Source organism: Mus caroli, chromosome 7, assembly GCF_900094665.2.
Source record: "Mus caroli chromosome 7, CAROLI_EIJ_v1.1, whole genome shotgun sequence".
NCBI classification, from domain to species: Eukaryota; Metazoa; Chordata; class Mammalia; order Rodentia; family Muridae; genus Mus; species Mus caroli.
In genome coordinates, this window is record NC_034576.1 from 73,514,543 (window position 1) to 73,537,699 (window position 23,157).

The following is a 23,157-nucleotide window of genomic DNA, read 5'->3' on the forward strand; positions in this document are numbered from 1 at the left end:
CTCTCTCTCTCTCTCTCTCTCTCTCTCTCTCTCTCTCTCTCTCTCTCTTTCTTCTTGAGACAGAGTTTCTCTGTGTAGCCCTGGCTGTCCTGGAACTCTCTCTCTGTAGATCAGGCTGGACTCAGAAATCTGCCTGCCTCTGCCTCCCAAGTGCTGGGGTTAAAGGCATGGGCCACCACTGCCCAGCTTAAATGACCTTTCGAAGAATTATTTTGGTCATGGTGTCTCTTCACAGAAGCAAAAACACAAAGGAACAAATAACATAGTAAGACAATGAGTGCTTTTGCCTGCATATGTGTATGTGTACCATGTATGTGCCCGATGCCCTCAAAGTCCAGAAAAAGGCATTCAATTTCCTGGAACTGGAGTTACAGTTGGTTGTGGGCTGCCATGTGAATTATTAATTATTGTCTTCTAACCAAACCCAGGTCTACTGCAAGAACAGCAATTATTCTTAACCATTGAGCCATCTGTCCATTATTGAGATCACTAGTTTCTTGCTTTACATTTCAAAAAGGAAGATCAACAATTTTTACTCTGTTCAGTAGGAGATTTTGCACACCAAATTTTGTCAAGGAAATTGAACCCTTTGTGTAGGTGCCCATATCAAAAGTTGAGCATTTCTTTATGTCTTTCTTATTGTTCAACCTTAAATTTAAGAAATCAGAAAAGTCCATTGTCTGTCCCATCAAAATCTGTCCAGAGTCTCACCTGATTCCTAGTTTTCTTGACTGCAATCGCCCTGATTCCATCTCCCATTTGAGTGCTGCAGTACCTGACCTGAAGCATCCCAACAGGATCTCCCTTACACAGCCACAAACAAATCTCTAGTAGAAGTCAAGGCATTCTTATTACAAAGGCAATGGCATCATGGTGTGCATTTCCTCAATCCCAGACACTTTCCATCTTGTGTACAGTAAAAGGTCAAGTCTTCCCAATGACTACACAGTTGGTGACTCTAAGGTTGTCTCTAATTACTTTGCCTACTGAGCATGCCCTTCTCTACCCACCCCTCTCCTTTCTGTCTTAATTCTGATGATCTGTGGCCCCAGGGCCTTTGCACTTACTGTTGTGACTGGCAGGAATCTCTTCTCCAGAGCAAACTGAAGAGCTTCCTTGATTCCTTCAAGGTTTTTTTTGTTTTTGTTTTTTTTTTTTTTCTGTTCTTTTATTAAATCTCCTCCTTCTAGTCAAACTTCTGACTGTGATAATTTAAATTATTATGCAGCTCTGCTTTTTCTCCAATCACTTCTGTATCACCACAGAAGATCATATCTAATGTACTGCAGAATTCAATTATTAGTTGAATGTCTGTTTTTATGCACTGGAATTTGAGCCCCCTGAGGGTAGGAATCCATTACATTCCCCACAGCATTTCCAGGTCCTGCATAATTACTTTGCAAATAATTTGAGAAATAATGTAGAATAAGAAACTCCTGTATACATCTATAGACAACAGTTTTTAACCTATGTTCTGAAAAATAGATGAAGAAATTTTGCAATTTGTATTCATTAATTACAGCTTTACAAAGGCAAACGGCTAGAATGACTTCCTGTGGCTAATTGCTTTAGCATCTCACTGCTATTTAAATAATGTTGGTTATTATGTAACGGGTCCACACAGCCTCTTTGCAAGAATTTAAGAATTTTCTCTCTCTCCAAAGTTGTTTTCAGTCTCTGGAGTTTCAGATATTTGGCAAAACAAACTCTAGGTTAGCATGAAGCTCTAATTAATACTCTCAGAATCTTTCACAGAGACAAACTCAATTCTGTGACTGAAAAGAAATATTAGCAGAACAGGAAGGAAGAACAATAATTCGGTTTACCTTTGCAGTTTTTAAAACGTGAAAGTAAAGGAGTTTCTGTTTTTTCACTCGACTTCATATTGTAGTAATCCTATTACTGAATGAGTTCCTTTTAGAATCCTCATAAAACTCTTTAGACTCACAGTTTTGTATTAGATTCCAAGGCAAGTATTTTAAAAGCATCAAATAGCCCGTGATTTAGAATATTGTATTAAAATGATTAATGAGACTCTTGAGTTCAAAACAGAAGAAATGTCAAAGTATAAATCTTAAAAGCTTGTTTTTCTAAGTGCAGTCTTTCTTGAGATGAGGAATACTTTGCTTTCTGATTTGTGTGTGTGTATGTGTGTGCATTATATTCAACATATAATCTGCACTGAGTATGTAAAGAATAAGAATATGAGATTTCAAAAGTCTTAGGAGCTAGATAGCAATGTGAGTTTCAAGTTTGGTTTGACTTTCTGTCACTAGGCATCAAGTATTACATTTTACTGTATCATGCTAAATAGGAAGAGGCAAGACAGTGTCTTTGATGTGGTGTCTCTCTGGCTGAAACAAATATTGAATGTGAACACTGCTGTAGATTCTACCTAGACTGTCTCTAAAAGACTCATGTCAAAATATTTCTGCTCACTTTCGGAGCCAGCCATTGGAGTGACCTCGGAGGTCTCTGCTGGAGGTGTTGGAGTAGGGACAGAAGGAACTGAGGGGGTTTGCAGACCCATGGAGGGAGTAACAGTGTCAATAGGCCAGACCCCCTGGAGCTCCTGGGGACTGGACCACCAACCAAAGAGTACACATGGAGCGACCCATAGCACTGGATACATATGTGGCAGAGGATGGCCTTGTTGGTCATCAGTGGGAGGAGAGGCCCTTGGGTCTGAGGGTGCTCAATGCCCCAATGTAGGGAAATGCCAAGGCCAGAGGACAGGAGTGTGGGGGGGCGCCCTCATAGAAGTAGGGGGAGGGGGATGGGATAGGGGATTTCTGAAGGGGAGACCTGGAAAAGGGAAAACACTTGAAATGTAAATAAAGAAAATATTCAATCAAAATAAAATAAAATAAAAGTAGACAGAAAAAAAAAAAAGCTCTCTGCTCACTTGGTGCTGTGGTGGTAGTGGAGTGTATAGGAGATCAGACCTACTGAGAGGAAGTTAAATCAGAGGGGCCATGCCCTTGAAGAACATATTGGCTTCCTTGGGTGAAATGAGTTATGTGGCCATCCTCTCTCAGACATTCCATTAGGAAATGAGGTGTCACAAGACCAAAGCAAGAGGGGCAAGTGACCCTGGACCATCTCACATCATTACTCAAAACAAACCTTTTTTCCGTAGGAACTGTTAGCCTCGGGGATTTTGTGACAATGACAGAAAGATAACACAAGGTGTTTAATTATGTAAACTTTCTTAGAAAATTAATTTATTTTTCCTAGTGCTGTGTTAGGTACATTGGGATAGTGCAATCCTTATGAAATCTGTTTTGTAATATCTTCCAAATACCCTTCCTAGGTGTTTGTTTGTTAGTTTTTATTTTTTCAAGACAGGGGTTCTCTGTATATCCTTGACTGTCCTGGAGTTCACTCTGTAGACCAAACTGATATCCAGCTCAGAGATCTGCCTATCTCTGCCTCCTGAGTGCTGGGATTAAAGGTGTGCGTCACAACTGCCTCGTCTCTTTCTAGTTTTGTCTATGTTGTATAGCTGATTGAGTTGTATAAGATTAGAATACCCTCCCTTAAAAACAAACAAACAAACAAAAAAACCAGTAAGTCTTAACTTAGTTGAGTTGATGTCATTTCCTTGCCATGCCTTCTTCATGACTGGTCTAGGAGATGGGCCTCTGTAACTGATCCTGGGTCCTCTCTTCCACACTATTTTTCTTCTCATGTTAAAACATATATGTTTGTTAAATTATCACATTTATGTATTTATTTATTCTATTTCTTCAATAAGTCATAGCTCAATAAAGTCTGTTATTGCTATAGTGTGTATATTAACTGTTTCATGAATATTAATTGAGTAAATACATTTCATAATATCAAATTGTAACTTCAATATTTGATTTAGAGTATTCCTGTGCAATGATTAAAAAGTAGTGGATTTTTAATAATTCACCAGTGGTTTCGTGGTATACAGATTTAAAACAGTTTTAAAATCTAGTTGATTTGGGGGAAAGGACAGATTAATGCAAGTATAAGGCACTGGTGATTTACAAAGGATATTGCATAATCATATCTTTTAAATAATTATTGCATGCGATTTTGGTCTCCAAGTGTTCAACATGGTGGGCTGAAAGACCTCATAGAGAGTTTGAACTGAGAAGGAATAAAAATGGAAACCAAGAAAGGACATGTAAAAATGTGCTTGTTCAGGCTTGCTACTATTTCCTGGAGTCAACCTTGGTTTCAAACACAATAAGCAGACCCCAGCTTGTCATATCTAGTTTCTCCAAGGGGTTTGAAACTATAAAGAAAGCATTTTAACTCAGTGGTAACTGGATTAGAGTCATGCAAGAACCTGCCACCTTGGGACCTCCTGCATAGGCCTCAGCCAGAATAAATGTGCATAGAAAACATACTGAAGCAATGGCCGTGCAAGATCACAAGTTACCGTAATGTTGACAGTCTCAGCTTGGAACAGCCAAAGCGCTGTGGGAGAGGATTGGAAGCAGTTCATTTGCTGACGTGAAGGCAGCTCTCAGAGGTTTAGATGTACCACCTTTACAGGTCAATGGTGACAATATTTGCAAAATGCCACCAGCATCTGTCCCGCAAATTGAAGCGACTTCCATACAAATCCTTGCCGCAAATCTCAGACAACTTGATTTCTTTTCCAGCCTCCAGTACTCGTAAGAAGCCATAAGAAGTTTCTCAGACTTAAAGTGTGTGAAAGGGTACTAAATCTTCCATCTCCTGGAGGCTGAAAGGGAAATGGAAAGGTATAGTTGTCACATTCTGTCAGAGCCCAGTATCTCGGAGATAATCAAATCTGTTTGCTCCCTTTAGAAATAGCTGGGGTTTGGGTACAAATTCCACCTTTGTTATTTCACAGGTTTATTATACTCTGTCACAGAGGGGAAACATCTGCTGGTGACGACAAGGGAGGAGGCCATCCCATCTTTCTTACTGGCATTCACAAAGGACTTCTGCTGGATTTATTCCTACTGGAAGGTGGCAGCTTGTCACTTTCCAAGATCCCAAGTTCAGGGAGACACCAAATGGCTCCTGGCTAAAGGGAAAAGAAAATGTTTTGTCTTCTTCATGGAAGTGTTCCTCAATGTTGCAGTTTGCAAAATGGATGCAGAGGGACAATTTAAGATGGGGTAGTACCTGATTGCAGCATCCTACAGAGCTCTGGAAGTCCAATTCTGCTCCCTGCAAATCGATTTGTTCTTTCCAACAGATTCATCTTTTCATGTGGCTTTGTTTCCATGGAACAAGACAAGGAGTTCATCATAAAACTGTCTAGCTACTCAGTCAGTCTGACGCATAAAATTCTGTGCAGTTCTGTATCTTTTTCAAGTGACTGGAGAACTAGGTGTCCGTTTTACAGATCTGGACAGCCAAACAGAGATTAGATCAGTTCACATGTTGCATAGGGTCATGTGATCGTGAATTCTAGGTCTTGATTACATCCAACTTATGTCCACAGCAGCTGGCCCATCAACCCTTTGCTTCGTTATTGTCAGGTGAATGGATTGTGCTACATCAGTAGCCAGCATAAAGAATTCAATATCGCTCAACTCTTCCAGAGAGTGACTCTGTCTTTTGCAGTGATGTGACACCTTCCCTTCCTTCCTTCCTTTAAGAGTTTATGTCTGCCCTTCCTGGTCTAAGACTTTGAAAACCTATGTTTTATCAAAACCTTAGACAGCCCAGATCCCCAGCTAGCTTTTTTTCTTCATCAAAGTCACTTGCGTTTTGAATTTTCCCTCAGTTTTGAATCAGAATTAGAATAAGTAAAGTACTTGTATTAAATTTGAGAGGTGCAAATCATTTACAGTTTTTATTTCATTTTCAAATGAAGGAAAGAGCAATATGAGTGCAAAATTATAATGAGGTATGGTGATATTAATATGCAAAGATGCCACAATGGCATTGGACTGCATGATAACTTATCGCTGGGAACAGAAAAAAGAAAAAGAAAGTGGCCAGCCCTTAATAGAATTAAAAGACAAGAGGGTATCCTTAGGAGTACATGATTTTGTGTGCACATGTGCGCATGCATTGTGACGTTCCCTTCCTCTTTATACTTTTCACATACCTGACTCTTATTCTATAAGGAACCTGGGGTTTCTTGTATACCTTTGTGTGAGACACATGGAGCTAAGGCAAAAGTCCCCACTTTTCAAAGCCTTCTAACTGAGGTAGGCAGCTGGCATACTTTGTATCCAAGGCACAACCTTTTTCTCTTCTTGCCTCTGCTTCTCTCTGTGAAAGCTCAAACTTTATTATAAAACCATTGCTAAGTATATCAACTGCTAGTAGGCTGGCACAGCAGAATACAAGCAAAGAAGAGATAAGAGACTTTGGTCAAATATAAAAAGTACTGTGGAATTTAAACCAAATGACAGCAGATAAGGCTTTCTCTGAATTTCTATTAAAAATGCAATAAATGAGAAATCCAAAAAAAGTTTTTTTTTCAGGACCGACAGTATTGTTCCTACATTGCTTGTCATAAATGTCTAGTATTTTCATCAATACCCAGATTCTATTCACAGTCACAAAGAAAATATTCTCTTCTGGAATCAAGTTACAAACCTAACAGCATCAGGGAGATGTCCTCAGACCCTCTCAGAAAAGTCCAATATTTGAATAGATCGACGTCATTTACACACTTAAGGAAGTTACTTCTTCTTCTTCTTCTTCTTTTTTTTTTTTTTTTTGGTTTTTCGAGACAGGGTTTTTCTGTGTAGCCCTGGCTGTCCTGGAACTCACTTTGTAGACCAGGCTGGCCTCGAACTCAGAAATCTGCCTGCCTCTGCCTCCCAAGTGCTGGGATTAAAGGCGTGCGCCACCACTGCCCGGCGGAAGTTACTTCTTAAGCCTGCATGTAGTCCTGATGGTAGTGTTGCTTGATAGACTGGCTAGAAATAAAAATATAGATGAGTGAGTGTATAAGGGTGGAATATTTGCTTACAGTGCTTTTAAAGGACAATTCATAGTGATTTCACTTCACCATTTATTATTGTTATTCATAGACACAGTTGTCAGAACACCAATGCACTATTGGTAATAGACTTTGCTGCTATTTCATGATCTACTATGTAATTTAAATTGACTGAGATCAGAAAGATCATAATAAAAGAGGCACAACTTCCTACAATGAATTTGTATGGTGTCACACAAGTCAGTACTTTTGCTCTCTTCCATGGTGAGCAGTGGGGACAGTTAAGATCTGAACAAAGGGAGATTCCAGTGGGATGGAGGGCCTCTAGAGTCTGTAGCTGGAAAGAGATCTGTAGTCTCAGGTAGAGTAGCCCATGGTATCTGTTCCATCTCCAGAGAGCAATTGCCCTAAGTCCTTAAATGTCTTTCTGTATGGTATTTCACACATTGCAGCCCCAGCATATCTGACATTCACCTTATATCCATCTTAGAATGGTTCATGGATGGAAAAAAAAATCTCTGTATCCAAGCGGTAGATACTCTAGTCATTTTCTTTTATTCTATCTTTGCTTTCTTTGTGCTGTATATACACATATTTTTGTCTGATACAATCGATTATATATAATCAATTATATCAAATATATAACCAATAATCTATCTATCTATCTATCTATCTATCTATCTATCTATCTATCTGTCTATCAATAGATAAATAGACAAGCAAGCAGACAGTTACATAATTCAAAGGACCTGACTATGTAACTCCCTAGACTGTGGTTCCTGCTAGTTTTATTTCTGGGAAACAATCATGAGCTTTCATTGTATGTGACCATAGATCCTTTCGGGACATGGTGAAGTCAGCATCATATTAGGATATATATTTTACTGATAGCCCTGAATATCAAGTCCTAATGAGCAGAATTATTATTAATGAGCAGCTATATCCACTCCAGTAGTGACCAGCCTGACAGGCTGAAAAGCCTGGGCACGGTCCTGAGGTGAAAGTTCACGGAAACTTAGTCTCCTGGAATCGTGGCATCCTGTATAAAGAATGCTCCAATGTCCTTCCTTTAGTTGGTAAACAGATCTGTGTGCTTCCTCTTAATATTGCTTTATTACAAGTGCTCCTAAGGATTGATTTTTTTTGACATATAGCTAAACTAGATTCTAGGCAGTCCTTGATCCAATTCTGGTCACTGCCCTACACAGAAATTTACCATTATCTAGGAAGAAGGACGTTTGTGATTTAAGGAGGAACCAGAGTAGATACTTAGAACTATAGACAGCTGAGTTACACCCATACACAAGTATTTACAATGGCCTAGGGGGAAGGTGGACTATACAATAGACTAGAATAGGAACGATGGCAAGGGCACAAAGCCCTTGCCCCTGGCTTCTAAGATTAAGTGGACCTTAGGTGGAGCTGTTTGTGATCTGAGTTGTTAACATTGAATTTTTTTTTGAGAATAAATTTTTTATTAGGTATTTTCCTCATTTACATTTCCAATGCTATCCAAAAAGTCCCCAATATATCCCAGTTAGTTCCTGCCAGTCCTTCCGTATTTTCTTTCCTCTGTTTTGTGTAAGAATCCAGTAACCTCTTTGTACCTTGCCAGTGTGTCACCCAACTTCCCTATTTTCTTCTGTATAAAAAGTTTGATGCTCAATTTGACAAATTACATTCATATCTAGCACACTCTCATGTCTGCCTCTGTCTGTCAATTCCCACTGTCTCTATGCCCATCTGCCAGAACCCCTGATTCCCATGGATTGAGGAGGGCCAACAGAGCTCCTGTCCATGGCAATTAACTATCAAAAAGAAAGTGAACTAGAAAGACATTCTGTGGGTAATTGCTAAATTGACAATGTTGATAACCAACACTATTTTAATAACTTACACTTTCTGTGTCTTGCTATTTAATATTACTAAACCTTATATTTTTCTGTGTGTAGGAGAATGTTGGGAGTCAGAAGAGATAGTAGACTCCAAGCTCATGTGGGGTATGGAAGAAGACCCAAGTGAAACAACACAGATGCTTGGTGAATCAGTACAAATCTCCCATCTGAAAAATTGCCAAATTAAAAATGATCTAGTTCTCTTACTGCAGACAATTTATATTTCATGTCAACAGAAGACTTTCACTTTATTATAAGGGAGATTCTCATGAACCCTCCCAGTTGTCAGTTGTTAAGAGTCAGGTTAGGAAAGAGTATGGATAATGGCTGACAACCTGATAAGGTAGCTCCAGGTTTAGCCCCTGGGTCTCACTGGATTCCTTTTCAACCTATGTAAACCTATCTAGCCAATAATAACCAGAATCAAATGAATCAGCATGTATAGGATGTTGAGGGGTATGTATGGTACATGGTATTCTATAAGTGTGTACAGCCACATTGATATAGTTATTCTTTTTACTTATATTTCTAGGTTATAATACAATATTTAGACTCATTATATTTGTCAAAGTCTCTAAGCAAACCTAAGGCAGAAAATGTAGGGCAATGTAGAAAACAAGGATGAACTCATTATTATTTCTACATTTATTTATTTCTATATTTAGTAGGTATGTATGTATGTATGTATGTATGTATGTTGGAGACTGATGCCAAAACTTAAACGTTATTTGTGCATTTTCTACATACATAACCTATACACAATATGAGAAACCATTTTAATCAAAGAAGATTCTATCACTGGAGAATTAATTGAAGAATAATTTCATTGAGTGTATTGATTAATGAAGCTGTGCAGTAACTTGATGGCATCTTGAGTTTCACTTACAGCTATAAACCTCATTTGTGGGTGAGTTTATATGGGTACATATGGGTGTAATTATCCGTCCAGCTTCTTGTGTGTATATCTTGAATGCCCTGTGGGCAAACTGGAGTTTTCCTTCGTGTCTCACAAATTCTTGTTACTGCTTACATCTAGGAGATTCTGCTTGTGAGAAAACAGAAGAAAGAGATAATTTTTTTATTATTGAATGCTATTCTCTCCAGAAACCTTTACACACACACACACACACACACACACACACACACACACACATCTATAAGAATATCATGCATTTATCAATTTTGTCTAGTTTTGTGGTCGTTTGAAGAACATTTTCAAAACTGATTTTGGTTGTATGAAATAAAACTAAAAACAAATCTGGTGTTTCCTTAAAATAGAAAGAGTTTACCAGTATTTCAGGGTGCTAGCAACCTGGTAACAAATTCCTTAGGATATGCAAAATTATCTCGCAGTATAATTATGTAATTAATTGTGTAATTACATAAAATAGTATGAATAACATTACCTATTTTAACCTCCAGATTTATTGATGGTGGCATCCATACCAAATTAGTTTAAAATCTACCATGCAGTAAAATTCATACAGGGGAGCATATAGGTAAGAATGTGGCCAATTTAAATTTTAATTAACAAATAAAAATTAATTTAAGTTTTCCAATAGTAACACCTTTAATTTCATGTACTAATTATATCTAAAATCTTGGTCAAAATCTTATGAAGTATAATAAGCCATTTTTAATAATAGGTCACTTATGTTAGTTTTAAAACAGTTACCTAAAGCAAATCCATTAATGAAATTTTTGTTTGCTTTTGTATTATTAAATTATCTTAATTCCAAAGTGGAAATGTCAGCATTCATTAAGAACTTCAACTATTATAAAATTGTTAATGTTTCACAGAATGGTTGTGTCTTGAATTAGTTATTACTATAACCCACTGCTTTTTATTCAAGCCCAAATAGGTTCCATATTTAACTAAATCATCATTTACTTAACAAATAAATTCCATGTTTTAATGATAGAGGAATGTAGATGCATTATAGTGCTTCACAATATTTCTTCACAGTATAAATTTACAATAGGCCTTTTCACAGCTGTCTTTCCAGCAGAACTGAAGCACACACACACACACACACACACACACACACTCACACACTCACACACACATGCACGCACATGCACATACACTCTCACTTCACCAGGCCATTATACTGTCAATGAGTGTGTGTCTTTGTGTATGTCACGCCCTCTAAATTCAGGTGGCCTCAAGCTGTGCCATATAATTCTAGCCTCAATTAAACTTTCCAAGGTCAGCTGTGCTGTACCAGGTCAGGCATAAATAAGCCAGAGGATGGTCTTGAGGTACTGAAAAGCCATGTTTATCCTTTCACCACAGTTCATGGCCAGATGATGAAATCTTGCAGAGAATGAAAGCAGAAGAAAGGGAAATTTGCCGAAGGTACTTCCTATGGAAGTGTAGCCTTGTTACAAATAAAATCAGGACATATATAATTCAAGACCCAACGAGTCAGTGCTGTATGTCTTTCTTTGTATCTATTTTTTCCCTTTGAGAATATAGTACAACTAAAGCATGATAGAGAATATTTCAATATCAAATTCCAAATTAAGACACCCAATGCCCTATTTTTGTCTGTGTCACAGCCAAGTAGAATAAACCGAGGCATTCAGTTTACCACATTCAGTTTCCTGGTCTTAAAATAAGACATTTGTGATAAGTGTTTCTATTTAGACTGCACATTCTAACCAGATTTACACTTCAGTAATGTTGATAAAGAGACATCTAATAAATTGATGAGAGATTTATTTTAACCTAGTCAACGTGTAAGAATTTGTTCTTAGAATATTTAAATAACTTTTTACTTTTATAGGACATATTATGAAAATAGCTATTAAATTGATAGGTGATTCTAAAACTAGGAATCAGAGTAGTTAATAAATACTTGAAATGCTATTTAATTTCTGTAATGGCCTGAAAAATACAAACTTTAAACCCACCTCTTTTTTTAAAGTGAGTTAGTTTGAGCTGCCAGGGGATGTTGGGTGACATTCTCACATTGTGTACCAAATTCTTCAAAAGCAATGAATGATATCACCAGGGTCCCAGAGGATATCTAAAGACCTTAAAACAAACAATTTTTAGTTCACTTACAAAATAGTTGTTTTCATTATGACAGTTCCAAACACATATATCATTGTACAATCCTCATATTTAGCTCTTACATCACCTTCCCAGCCTTCTCCTCCCACTTCTATAAGTCCCCTTCATCATTCCTCTAAATAGTACTCCTGGTCATATGTTATATTGATAGATAAATCAATATACACACATATAAATCCAAATCCCATTTATGGGAAAGAACATGTGACTGTTGTCTTTTTCTCCATATTACTTTCTTGTTACGCCCTCTTCTTTACCTTTATCGGGTCCCTGTCTCTCCTTACATAGTAACCCTGTGATTTTGTGTGTATGTGTGTGTTTTAAAATCTAGCAGACTGGTGGGACATGTCTTTAATCCCAGCACTTGGGAGGCAGAGGCAAGTAGCTCTCTAGAATTCCAAGGCTACCCTGGTCTACAAAGTGAGTTCTAGGCCACTCAGAGCTATGCAGTGAACTCCTGTCCATAAGGTAAAATCAACATTAATAACGACATTAATATTAATAATTTTAGAAAATTAATAATAATTAATAATAATAAATTAATAATAATATAATAAATAAGGACTCTCCCAAAATGTAATTGGACAATATAGTTTGGCAATTTTTTCTTTTTTCAATGGAAGTGTAAAATCATGATTGATAAGATCATATGGAAATTCGATCAAATGATGAAAGCATTCTCATTCCATTTCTGAGTATAGATTTCTCAGAAAACTCTAAATTATATATTCACACATGGCCTCAAGGTTTACATGGTACATTTAGAAGCTGCCTGTAGCCATTTTATTTATTTCATTAATAATATTTCTGGATATTCACATAAGCATCAGTAACCTTTTCATAAAATTTCAAGGCAAAATTCTGAAATACAATCCTAATATACTGCCTTTTTAAAAATATAAACAAAATTAGTAATATATTTAATATACATTTTATTTAAAAATACAAAAATATCCAATAGAAATTCATATGACCAGTGAAAATGAAAAATGAAAAATGAAAAAATGAAAAAAAAATGAAAAAAAAAGAACATGTTTGGATGAATGAAACCTTTAAAGATATTATATATTATTTAATATTTATTTATTGTAAATTGCAAATAAAGCCAAAGACTTTCAAAATCACTGGGAAAACTTTTGTCGGCTCTCCAGCAGAGAGATGCTTATTACTAACGCACTCCCACTACAACCCTTGGATACGGAGCACATAAGGTGTTATGACTGACGATGATATGTGGATTGCAGTCTGCAATCTTACATTTGTAGGAGTTCACCCACTACTTTGCAAAGTGATACTTTGCAGCTGCTGCATCTTGTTTTGTTCTCTACCATAAATATAATCCAAACTCAGGGCAGAGATGAAATGATATTATCGACATTTGAAAATATGTTTGTTCAGCCATTACAACATGACAAGAAAAAAAAAGTAAAATTAAATAATACATTTTATTTTTAAATACTTTATGTGCGGTGGCTAGTGTATTTTAATTACAACATTGAAATGAAAGTTTATCAATGGAAAGACAGACAGTATTTACAGATAAGTTTTGATTATACAAGGTAATTGACCAAACAACATATTATGAAGTGCATAAACATATGTGATATAAACAAATCTGTTTGCTCTACACCAAATATAAGCCAGTGATGAAGCCTGCCCAGACATAGCTTGTTCGCAAGAGTGAGTTAAATGTGGGAAGCCAAGCAAAGGGTTAGCTGGCATGCAGAAGGCCTGTAGTATGATCTTTCTTTTTCCTAGAAAAGTAAAACAATTCAAAACATTGTAGATAAATATAGACCTCTGCATTAGCAATGTAGCAACATAAACGATTGTATTTCTGTCATCAGGGTCACTCACTGAGTGCCTGCCTACTCCAATCCATTCAACAAAGTAGAACTCAAAGGAGTGCTAGCAGGCATTCCAGTGGGAACGTCCAAACGTGGACACGGTGCTTTCCCCATGTAAGTGGAAGAGAGAGTGAGATGCTTACCCTATTGAAGAGACAACAGTCATTATTAGGTGAGTGGGACACAGATGAGATAGGTATAAAACAAACACTTGTTGTGTATTAATGCTTGATAGTACTAGGTGTTGGAAAGATTCGTGGTAAGGAAGCACTCTTGCTCTAAGAGTAGAACTTTATACAACTAAATGAGAAAGCAATTTGATAGCACCTAGCCAAGCTGAAGATGGTGGCACATCACTTGTCTCATTTGTTCTCAACACCTCCTGGTTATAAAAACGTTTAAATAGTTCATCTCCACAGTCCTTTCAATAGAGGAAAACCAAAATAAAACAAAACAAAACAACAATAACAACAACAACAAAAACCCAAACCAAACAAAAAAAAAACACCAGTGGGACAAAACCAAGAGCTATCTATTTTTTTTTTTTTTTTTTTTTTTTTTTTTTTTTTTTTTTTTTTTTTTTTTTTTTTTTTTTTTTTTTACAACAAGTCAGTTTTACTTAAATCAGGACTGTCCAACAAAAACATTGTTAGCCATTCATGATCTGAATTTGGTGTATGAATTAAATTATAGTATACATTAAAAGCCACGAGACATTTGTTTTGTTATAAATGAGGCAGTGGAATTACTCATTAGTAGCCTTTTTAAGATAAGCTATTAGGTCTGCCATTTCTCCCTTCTTCTTGAGTCCAGCAAAGTTCATTTTTGTTCGAGGGATGTACTTTTTGGGATTCTCCAAATACTCCATCAGGGTATCCTCTCCCCAGGTGATGCCCTTATTCTTGCTGGCATCTGTGTAAGAGAATCCAACAGCCTGACCTGTCTTTCACTCAAACAGACCATGGAGATTTAGTTCAGGCTTATGTTTGCCTCCCTTTTCCACAGTGTGGCACTGGGCACACTTCTGAATAAAAATCTTCTTGCCTTTTACAACATCACCCATTTTTAATTCACCCTGGGCTGGTCAACACCATAAACGTTCAGACTCGAAGACAGATGTCTCACTCTCTCTCTCTATTACTTATTTAATAGCATATACCTCATAAGTAAAAGTTGTTAAATGAATTATAATGTATGGACATCCCTTGAAGTATATAAAGGTTGAAAGATATCCAGAGGAGAGGATAGAACGATTTCAATGTTCCCCCTTAGCTTTAATATTTTTAAATTCTATTTTGCACATTTAAGAAATAACACAGTGTGCAAAGGTGCTGATATCAGGAAAGAACTCATCCATCAACTCTCACAAATGGACAGAGGAAAACAGACAAGAGCAAGAGACCCTTAACTCGATAGTAGGGCTAGTGAGATTACTCAGTGGGCAAAGGGATTTGCAGCCCAGCTTGGGAACTTAAATTCGATTCCTGGAACCTACATGGTAAGATAGAACCTATTCCACAAGTTGTCTTCTTCCTTCTCCGTGATATCCCAAATATTATTCTTATTAACTAACAGTCACTTCACAGAAGTATCAATATTATGGATATGTTTATGATCTTTATGATATTAAATGAAAATAGCTACATGTAGAGCAGAATATATGGCAGAGTTGTAGTTTTATGATTAAAAAATGTCTTTATGAAAGTGTAATGGAGGAATATAAGAAAATCAAGGTGTTACGTTCACAATTAGTTATTTCACATACATTTAATTTAAAAATTTCTACCTTTCATCAAAATTAGTGTGTATGCTAATAATCCGTATTTCAGGGTTGATGATCTCAGACTAAGAAGTGACCTGAGAACATGCTGAACTTCCAGGTTCAGTATGGGATGGAAGCTACATGCTCATAGGAACACTTAAAAATCTGAAGAGAACCATGGATCTGAAAAGACCTCCATTGGACGGACGGTGTCCCATGACTCTCTCAGTGCCTGGGAATCTTAATGTCCCTGTGCATTTCCAATGGTGGAGGAAAACCTCAATTTAAAATACACTGTGACTGGGGCCAAGTGACTGATCTTGCAAAGCTGGTGTTCAAATGAAGCTCACCTCTCTAGGGGAAAGTGGTGCGGTTGAAAACAGAATCCGATGTGGAATGTGCAACCCACTTTAAGAATTCTTGTGTGCATATATGCACATGTCATATATGGTTTACATGTGTGTAACTGTTCATGGGGATGACACTGTGTGTATGAGCATGATTAAACATGCATTTGTGTGGGAGCAGAGGTAAGAAGCCAACCATGAGGCTCATCCTCAATTGTCCTTGGAACAGTCTCAAAATATAACCCTTGATGACTGTGAGGTCACCTAGATCCACCTGCCTTTATTCACCAATGCTGGGATTAAAGACATGCTCCACCATACCTGGTTCCATTTTCTCTTCTGAGATGGAGTTTTTTGTTTGTTTGTTTGTTTTTTGTTTTTTAACTGAACTTGGACCTCAGTGATGGATCAAGATTGGTTGGCTAGTCTTCCTTCCCCAGTCCTAGGTTTGCAGGAACTTGCTATCCCACCTAGCTGGGAATTGAACGTGGGCCCTAATGCTTCTGTGGCAGTCACTTCACCAGCTGATCCATCTCTAGCCTCCATTGCAAGAATTCTCCATGATGACATGTAACATCTGTACTGCTGATAAATTCATTGACAGCTAGAGCTACTCAGAAGAGACTCTTAGACATTCCAGAATATAAATATCAATGGCTGGAAAAGAGTAAATGGAATGTCTCCCCAGCATGTGCCATAACAAATGCCTATTTAGAGACATGGGAAGCACATACACATTCCCCAGCCTTCAAAAGCTTCCCAGATTGGTGTTTCTTGTCGCTCTGTCCTAGAGGCATGCCATCACAGGGTGCTGATGGCTGCCTTAATCTGAGTTGAGCCCATCCACTTTCTCTTACAAAACAGAAATAAACAAGCAGAAACATTTGTTCCTATGATAAGTCTACGCATTCTTGACAAACATTCTCAAATGATTCTTCAAGTTTTGATTTCCTTCTCTGAAGAACAAATAATCTCGTGTTCTTTTATCTTTCCTCCAAGGTCCCATTTTCCTGTGCTTTAATCATTTTTATTGTTTCCATCTGTGCCTGCTCTAATTTTTTCCTATCCCTTTTAAAATGTGTGTCTGCAAATTAGACACAGTGCTTCCCAAATCGGCATAGGTCTGAAACACCTATCAAGCTGTTATGGAATTCCTATCACCATTTGAAGAAGGCGACGTATGGAATGTGATGATAAGGGACAAGAGCAGTGACAGAGGATTTCAGGTCCGGAAAACAGTTCTAAGTACAGGCATTGGCCCCAGAGAGGAAGAGGAAGACATAACTAAAATGTTACTGCAGAAATTACACTTTCAAAAACAAAAACAAAGAGCATAAAAGTTCTGTCCATGAAACTATTACACTCTCCGATGGACACCTGCATGGAAAGGTGCAAAGACAGAGGCATGCGCAGAGGGACCTTCCCTTTATTAGGGTAGGTTTCTGTGTTTTCTTTTTCACTTTTAGCAGGATTCTCTTTGTAACAAGTGAAACATATTTTTAAAAGAAATATCCAGAGAATTAAAAAAAAGCAAATAAGAGGGATACCTAATAATGCTATTATTTCTAACAATCAGCTTCAATATATGTTCATATATCTACACCCACATATAGATTGATCTGTCTTAGTTGAGTGTACTTTTTATAAATTCAACAGTGTTCATCTTCTCTTGCTATTTAGGGTTATAATGAATGGATAGAGAAACATCCCATCCTCAGAAATTCCTTGCTTTTTCTTTGAAATTGAGGTGATAATTTAAAAAAAAAGAATAAAAGGAAAAGAAAACAGGCTCAGAGTAATAGAGCATTAAGGCTGGAAGTATCCCGATATATCATCTAGTCTACAACTCTAATTTCACAGATGACAAGCTAAGGTCTCCAAAGTAGGACTGAATTTTCCATGGTAATATATCAATAGTGGAAGACAAACTCCAGATCTATGGTGTTCTAAGGCACTTGAAGATATTTGCATGCATGACCCAGGCACATCAGATTCTCCTGGAAGAGAGTGAAGAACGTGCAAATTCTGTCTTGGCAGAGACCCTGTTTGCTGTCAATTTATATTTTTCACAAGTGCAATCACTGTAGAGTACAATGGGTCCTTGATCTTCTGTTTAGAAACAAAGAGACAGCATCTCATAGGCCTACTGAAAATTGTCACTTTCAAGTCACACAGATGAGGCAACAGGTAAAGGGATCCTGCCAGTCAAGCTGGGTGACTTGAATTTGATTCACAGGATCCACTTAAAGGAGGAAGGAGAGAAAGTACTGTATGGATTTGTTCTCTAACACCTACGAGTATGCTGTTGCACGTTTGTGCATCGATTTAGACACATATGTGTGTGTGCACATGTGTGCATGTGTGTGTGTGCACACACACACTGAATAAAATAATAAATTGATTTATTAAAAGTAAATGGGTTTTGAGCAGATTAAGGCAATGGTATTTTGTGGTAGTTTATGCATTTTTCTCCATACTTTGTTTGTAATACACACATACATGCACATATTTATTGTAACCATTGTGTTTTCATTTAATGCGCAGTCTATGGCTCCCGAGTCCTGAGCCTCCCCTGAAGGGTTGATGCCCAGCTCACCTTTCATCTTGAATCTTCAACAAAGCTCTTGTGGATGTAGTTCCTAAAAGCAGTTCAAATCCCAAGTTCTGTCCTCAAAATTATTCCTAAGTGACTAAGACTAACCCTCTGTTTCTTTGGTCAAGGAAGATGTGAAGCCCTGGAAGCGAGGCTTGAAAGGAACAGTGTAAGACTCATAAGTCAAGGTCTTCCGGCTGGCTTTGTGTAATGTGTACTCTTTCTGAATCCTGATCTGTTTGTCCGTCTGCCTGCATGCCTGCTTGCCTAGCAGGAATGAGGTGAGTTACCGTGGCATAGAAACATGATCTCAGATGATTAGCAGCTTTTATAAGAGTTTTGCTGCCATTGCAAGATGAAGAAGAGTTAAGACATGTTGGCAAGGCCATTTAGACTATTCACTCCAAGACCACTCTCTCTCTCTCCACACCACTGCTTCCATAGTCACCATGACAGAAAAAGACCCATGCCATCCAAGATCAAGAAGGTACCATTGGCCATGCTAGGCTCTGAACTTGTCCCTTCAAAACTTCTGGCACGGTCCATTTGATTTTATTCATGGGTGCTGTCTGAAAGAAGGGATAAGGTCACAAGGTCCCTTCCATCACAAATGTAAGGATCTGATGGGGGGGGGGAATGTTCCCTCCCCCTGCTCTGCTTGTCTCTCACCTTAAGCTGAAGCCATCAATGGACCTCTACTTTGTTCTTCTTACATGACTGTGGCTTTAGCTACCTTCACATCCCACTTGTTTCTCTGCCCATGTGGGATTACAAGACCTAGGCTGACTGTCCCCTTTGAGCCTAAGTTGGAGAAATGGTAAATAAATAAAATAAAATAAAAATAAAAATTAAAAATGGAGTGTAATTTAAAAATAATATCACCTTTTTCCATTAAAGCAGTTGAAGATTGTGGGTCTCTTGTTTTTAAAGACCCCCAAACCCATTCTTGTTTATTACTACTTCTGTAAATCATCACTTAGTGAGGTGTGCCGCCTTTAGTGATGTGCACTGCACATCACTGTGAGCTGGGCAATGTGCTCACTGCTTTCAATTCACACAAGTCTTTAATGCAGTTTCTATCTTACTTGTGAGAGAATAGACTCCGAGAATTTAAACAGCAGAATTGAGGCCACACATCAGATAGGAAATCAAAACAGAGTTTAAGTGATGCACCATCTAGTTACAAATTCTGAATTTGGTCTCTGGAAGGAACAGAGGTTATTTCCATTCCAGAATCCTGGTAGTGTGGGATTATGTGGTCAAAGGACTGTTAAAGACTGTTGGGGAAAAAAAATCTCCCAAAATTTTCTGCAAGTTTCTTTTCTAAAAAGTGTCCATAATAATAAATAGTAAAAATCATAACTGATTTTGTGATCACAAAGTTACTTTAATGTGAGGCTCCCCTCTTCTTGGATTATGTTCTTACACAAATACTCCCAGAATAAGAGATGAGATATCTCCAATGTAATTATAATTTTCATTCTGATTTCAATGATCATAATTTTAGGGAGGTGGGGAGAAAGTTGTAGATATTAAAAACCTCACTGAGGCTGACCATTAAACCCACTGGATACATTTCTGATGTTGGATGATGGATAGTAGGTTTTAATTAAGGCTTGACAGACATTTTTTGATATCTTGTCAACTTAGGTGACAGTAAGTGCCAAAATGTTCACACTGTTGGTAGCAGCAACCATAGGCCAGGCACCTGCATCTTGCATTGACATGGGATGTCAGGCTTCTCTCAAAGGGTGTGGCCCTACTGTGCATTATCTCATAGTTTCTTTCGATCACAATCCCTCAACTCACTTTTTGACCATGTCTATATCTTTATTCTCATTCAGTTGTTACTATAAAACTCCAGATGGGTATGGTGGCTCACACATGTAATTCCAGCACTTGTGAAGTTGGAGCAGGCAAGAGGCCATCCTGAATCTGTTGGCCATAGCTACATGATGAGGCAAACATGGTTTTTCTAAAGAAACAAAACCAAAAGGGAAGAAAGAGAAAGCAATATGAGTTTTTCCTCTCTCTCTCTCTCTCTCTCTCTCTCTCTCTCTCTCTCTCTCTCTCTCTCTNCTCTCTCTCTCTCTCTCTCTCTCTCTCTCTCTCTCTCTCTCTCTCTCTCTCTTTCTCATAAGAGCAATGGCAAAGGTCCAGGACCATGCCTGATTCATCCCAGTATCTTAATAAAAAGTTGGTGATCAGAAGGAAGGCGTGCACACTGGGTGCTGCCCAGCATGGGTTGCTGTCCCCTGGGAAGCATCTTTGACATCCCTGTTTCCTTGCGGTCTTGGAGTAATGATGTGCCAAATGAGTCTTAGAAAACATGTTTTCCAAATAAATATTTAACCATATTGAAATTATTTGCATCCTTTTAAGTTTTCAAAAGAACCCCCCAAAATGACAATGGGCCTTTGAAGTCCGCTGTGTGTTCCTAACAGATGGGAGCCTACCGCTTGCTATTAGGAGATATCAGGTCCTTCTGTTTGTTGTCTTCTGAAGGGTAATAACGTAGCTGCCAAACTCTCTAGGTTTGGGTCCAAATATTAGAAGAAATGTCATCAATTGAAGGTTGAGAGAGCTCACTTGAGTGAGCTGTTGTGTGTCAGACCACATCTTATGTGCATGGATTCTCCAGCACATGTCATAAAAACAAACAAACAAACAACAATAAATATCAATTTGATAGGGCACAGCAAAGGATCTTATATTGAAGAAACATTTACTCCTTATTCCCTTCTCCTTTTCTTCTGCTCTTTCCTCTCCTTCCCTCCTCTCTCCACATCTGCTTCTCTCCTCTCTGTTTCTTTCCTACTATCCCCTCTGTCTCCCACCTTCCCCTGACTCCAACTGTATTTTTGTCTCTGTCTCATTCACACACTACAAACACTAGAATTGCATTTCTAAAAATGGGGAAGACAAAAACCCATGTTCCCTCTCTTTCACTAAAAAGATCAAGATGTCAATGGATACGCGTCCCATTGAATTCACTCTTATACTTAAGAGCTCATGAAATCCATGTATACCAATAATTTAAAACTATAAAAATATATAGGAACATAAGGACTTCTGAAAATCATCCTCTGAATTCCACCTGCTCATACCTGTACTTAAATAAATAAATAAATTGATTGATTAAATAAATATGTTAAAACAACACATGAAACATAATAGTTGATCAATATGTGTGTGTGTGTTTGTGTGTGTATGTGTGTCTTGTTTCACTTGTGCAGTGAGACTTTATGTATTAAAACTCCCAGTGAAAAGTATCTCTCACGATATGGTTTGTGACATTTGAATGTCATGATTCTCTAGAAAAACTGTGTTTTAGTTCTGCAAGGTTGCAGAGAACCCCGGCCTCCTTGCCTGCCATACAGACACCTGCCCCGCTGCAGCTTGCATTGGGTTTTTAAAGAGAGGTAAACAAAGTTTCCTACTTTCAAGATGAGAGTACATTTGATGGCAGGTTTTATTCCAAATGATGAAATGGAATTTACAATTCTGTAAGTTTTCTTCCTTGTTTTGTGAGTAGAGACAAACGGAACTCGGGCAGGGGAAAATCACAGGCATGCAAATGATGTGGTAGGATTTGTGCTTTTAAGTGTGGGTTTTGTTATTTTTTTCCTAGTAGCCCATTGGTGATAGATTGTCCCTAATACACTCTTTTTCTGTAAACAGGCTTTTGTGATGCAGTCTGAAAGCATTATTCCTTTAAAAGTAGAAAACCTAATTTTGTAACAAATGAGTAGTTGCCTGGCTATCTTGTCTTTCCACAGGTATGATGGCTTTCCCATACAGCCATCGAATACGAAAATGACTTTATTAAGTTGACTTAGAAATGATTCGAAGATAGCCCCATGAGCTGCTTGAGCTCTGTCAACATTTTCTTGAAAGATACCTGAGATGATTCGGTGTTTACTTTTTTAAGTATAGTATTTGTAAGTGGAGCATTTTATTACATTTTAAATGTAATTCCTGATCCCCAGATGCTGTCCCTATAAATCTGAACAAACCCCAGACATCGCTATCTATATTAGATCAACAAATCCTCCCAGTCCCTGGACTAGTCTTAGGAATAAGCAACAAACGTGAAATTCCTCGGTAATAAAACTTCTCTGTCTTGACAGGTGTGATGTGAGGCCATTTCTTACTGTGTTGCCTGCGCTTCTCAAAGCAGGTTACATTGCACAGTGCATGTCCTCCTGCAACTTCTATTTGAAAAGTGCCCGGCAAGTAAGTAATATACCTATTCTTACAACTATGGAAATGGTCATTGTTTTTAAGGTCATCTTTGTGAGAAATTTAAAACCATAAAATGCCAAAAATCCAATTTTGCTTCAAAGGGATGCTTTTAATTTTCCAATTTAATTTTTCTTTTTTGGCTTTATTCCTGTTTCTTAAGTGGAAGTTCTAATGGGAATTGATATGCTTATACCTCGAGTTTCATTGTGCTAAATAATTTCTTGAAAAGGAAGGTGAAATTGGGTGTCCATTTGTGGGTTATTACTATTGACATTTCAAATTATTGTGTTACACTTTTCCTCAGGAAACAAAATAAATACATTTTCAGATAAAAATTTGTCTGTTCCCATTGCTCATGAAGACACTGATGCCATATCGTCTGGTTATACTGGGAAAATCCCTCTAAACTGCAGGCTTCAAGACCCCTGAAATATGACCCTGCCCCCTAATAATCGTAGGTCTGTCTATGTATCCTC

The 23,157-nt window shown here is 37.7% G+C and overlaps 1 long non-coding RNA gene and 1 pseudogene across 1 annotated transcript in view; one reads left to right on the plus strand and one right to left on the minus strand.

Annotated features, from left to right (window-relative positions):
- LOC110298644 overlaps window positions 1–17,157 on the plus strand; it is a 46,058-nt gene extending 28,901 nt beyond the window's left edge. The window contains exons 2-3 of the long non-coding RNA XR_002378394.1: window positions 13,735–13,906; window positions 15,564–17,157. This is a non-coding gene — a long non-coding RNA (uncharacterized LOC110298644). The remainder of the gene's footprint in view (window positions 1–13,734; window positions 13,907–15,563) is intronic.
- On the minus strand, window positions 14,480–14,797 carry LOC110298643 (annotated as a pseudogene).
- Window positions 17,158–23,157: the final 6,000 nt, after the last annotated feature.